Consider the following 3,710-nt stretch of genomic DNA (forward strand, 5'->3'; position numbering starts at 1 on the left):
AGGAATGTATTTTTAACAGAAACAAGAAATCTAATCTGTTAGGGTAACATTAATCCAGGGAAAACACTTTCTGAAGTGTCCAGAGCTTGTTAACACAGCCAACACCTAAGGCAGCAGTGTGTCTTTAAGCTCTACTAATATTGTACAATAATAATTTTTGTGGAAGAAAATCTTCCCCTCTCCCTGAACAGAAACAAGACATATTATTGACTGCCATCCGGAAAGATGTATGCTCTGGCCCTCGTGAGTCTTAATATTTGATGCTGATGGATGTGAGCTGGCAGCCTGAGTTATTAATGGAGTTGGGTTCCTTGGACCTCACTCTCAATACATAGGGGAGAAATAACAATAACAAGAACTGTGTGCCCAAACCTCTCGTGGTGCTAGAAAGGCCTGCTGTTTAGCTTCAGCAACAATTAGTATTTCTGAAGTACTTAAAGGTATGGAAGGTCGTATAGGTGGTGTTAGTTACATTACTGCCACCGTTCATTTTGATTTAAAGCTGACTTTTTAGGTTCCCGGGGATCAGAGATCCCCCAACTGTATCTTCGCTATGTTGGGATGCTCCCATCAGATTGAGATTTCAAACAAAAAAAGACTTGCTCATGTTAGCTTCTGAGCAGCTGTGTGAGGATTAGGTTAACAGCTGGACTTGATGATCTTGAAGGTCTTTTCCAACCTAAGTGACCCTCTGATTCTATGATGTGGGACACCCTGTCCTTGGTCGTACCGAGGTGCCGTCTCGCAGGTGTCGTGCAAAGCGGAGGGCAGGAGCGCGCAGCTTCATGCCTGGAGCAGGGCATGTCCTGGCGCTGGCCCTGATCCCACATCCTGTGAAGAGACTTTTTCCACTGACGATGTTAGAGTCAGATTTGACCCCTGAAATGAGTAAATAATACACTGGATAGATTTCGGGGGTATATGTTGATAATCTGGGCCTTCCAAATGAAAACGATGAAGAAAATGAAGCACTTTTGAAAGTTTGTGATGTCCATATGGATCATTCTGACTTGGAAAATAGAGATGTAAAATACCAAGTTATTTATAGCTGGATTTCTTAATATAGCTTTAACATTTTCAGGGGTATATGTTTGATTGAATTAGTTGCTCCTTCCTATCATGTATACCACATCCAGGCATTTTACTACTCTCATTAACCTCCTGATCTTAATAGAAAAAAGAATAATCAACATAAGGAACACAGCTGTTGATTAATTTACTAAATGGGATAGAAATATTAAGTACCATATTGCAAGAGTGAAGATTCAATACACAACATTTGAAATCAATTTAATAGAATATATAACTCATTAACAACTGGATAGACGTACGCGGTGGCATTATTCACTTGGGCAGGTGGTGAGAGGGAGGTGGAATTTACATATCTTTAACAGGACCTGAATGCATCTAATTTCATAGGTCAGTCTCCCAAATCAAGTTCAAAATGTTAGTAACGGGGTGTGCATTTATAATTAATAAAATCTTAGAGCCAGTGCTATAGTTCAAGTGCATTTTCCTCTTATGTAATTAAGAAGTTAAGTGTATTTGGCAGTTGTCACTCAGAGAGCTCTGAAGGTCTCACTTGTCAAACCCGGGGATAGAAATCTCATTAAGCCAGTTATTTTTGCAGTTTGTTTGCAAAGTAAGCGCATGTAAGGTGGGCAGCCAGAATGACCAACCTCTGCTAGTCCATAAAGTCCAGTATATTAAAGTAAATGCCAGAACTCAAAGACATGTTGAATAAAGATGAAACAGCCTGATGTTTAGCTTGTATACAGTAGCTTTTCTCTGGGATACCCAGAGTGTCTGTGTCTGGCTGCACTCCACCCACCGTAAGTCTATGGAAAACCAGTGAGTCCACACCAGCCTGCTGTGCCCGTGGCCCGGGAGAGCTTACGGCATGGCACAAGCTGGTCTGCGGCCACAGAGCCAGCTGAGGAACTGGAAAGCCACCCTCCGCTTCCACCCGTGACCCAGATGCTGGTTTTGTTAATCTGGTTCCCAAGGGGATATTTTAGCTCCCCATCACTGTTCTACTTTCCTTTTCAAAGGAATTTTCTTTTACTTCTAGATCACTAGTTCAAATCCAGATAAGGTCAGTTGTCATAGAAATTATTAGCAGTACCAGCAGTTCTGTGTTGTACATGAAATGAGTTGGGAGTTTCATTCACACAAGATACAGCTTTCTAAGTGGCACTAATTGGCTGTCTAATTGTCACGCACGGAGAAAGGCAGAGGAGTGATTAGGCGTGGAGACTGAATGCCCCTCTGCCATCCTGCTCAGCTCTGGGCTCCTGGAGCTCATTCTGTAGCCATGCTGGCAGGGTAATGAGGGGCAGCGCGCTTCGGATTTTCTGGCTGTCAAGACAGCACCTCTTACTGCCAGGCCTTTTCAGGGCAACTTGTTTTACTCCACCAAGGTCAAAGATAGCATCTTTTGCAAACACTGCTTTCACTCAAAAATCAGGGACCTGTAGGATTTACTTCGGAGTGGTTCGTATTTTAACCGTTTCTGTCACTTCCCCCTGAACCAAAGTTTTTAGTATAAAATAGGATGAGTCACACTGGTGCTAGGCAGAACTGCTACAGCAAGCATATGGAGGTTTATGGTGCTCAGAAATCTGTTCATGTTTCCTTTTACTGTCTCAGTGTCTGATGCTGTGATATACAGGCTCCTGGAGGTACTTGCCATGGCATAGGGAAGCTGACATTTTGTGCGTTTATCTCCTGATAAATGGATCCTCCTATCAAACAGTGAAGCCTCTCACCTGCGAAAATATATTTTGACCAATATCTTTTCCCCTGAGCTATGGTATAGGTCGCACTGTGCAATGTAGTTACTATTTAACTTTGGAGTAGGGTAGCTTTCTCTGACATCGAACTAAATTATTGAAGTTTGACTCACTGAAGAAGTAAATTTAGGAGCTAAGCTGTGACGTGAAAGTCAGGACTACACATAGAAGAAAAAGGAGCAAATATGCCTTGTATACGCTTATGTCCCTGCTCACTGCTGGGGGGTTGGACTAGATGACCTCTAGGGGTCCCTTCCAACCCAAAACACTCTATGATTCTATGATTCTATGTACGTAGAGCTGACTATGGGACTCAATAAGTAGATTTAAAGGAATTGTGCTCACATTTTAACTCCCTTGTATCTGATGAACAATATTAGTAAGAACCGCATCTCTCCATTCAGCCACACAAGCTCATCGGTGCACACAGCGTATTGCAATTCCCATTGAAATAGTCCGTATTTCTGGAACATATGAGTATTTACTCTCCTTTCCCTCATTTTCCCCACGACTAAAGCAGACCAGGACAGAGACCGTCTGCTTCTGTGCTCCGCTCTGCACTGCGTGCCGCCGCTCCCTGACAGATGCCTCACTCCTGTTCAGTGTTCTTCCGAAAGTCACAATCTCATGCAAATTCCTTGAAACCAAATGCAGGTACCAGCTATGCATCAAAAAGGTCTAATGCACCTGCCATGTAGTTTCGCTCTCTGCCAGCCTGTGGAAGATGAGCACGTACGAGACCCTTTAGCTTTTCCACAACCCTGTTCTTAGAATATATTTTCCAAGAAACGCAGAGCAATCTTTGCATGGTTTCAGACTGTATATTTTGTGATTAGTGTTTCGTAAGTGATGTTTTGCTTAATGATCTAACATCTGTTCTAGGAGGTTTGTTTTTGTAACTTCCACACCTCCTGCTGA

At 42.7% G+C, this 3,710-nt stretch overlaps 1 protein-coding gene across 1 annotated transcript in view; it reads left to right on the forward strand.

The window, feature by feature from the left end:
* MEGF11 (multiple EGF like domains 11) overlaps positions 1 to 3,710 on the forward strand; it is a 192,980-nt gene that overhangs the window by 142,388 nt on the left and 46,882 nt on the right. The window lies entirely within an intron of this gene.

The sequence above is a fragment of the Egretta garzetta genome, unplaced genomic scaffold, assembly GCF_000687185.1.
Source record: "Egretta garzetta isolate BGI_Z169 unplaced genomic scaffold, ASM68718v1 scaffold769, whole genome shotgun sequence".
In the NCBI taxonomy this organism is placed as follows: domain Eukaryota; kingdom Metazoa; phylum Chordata; class Aves; order Pelecaniformes; family Ardeidae; genus Egretta; species Egretta garzetta.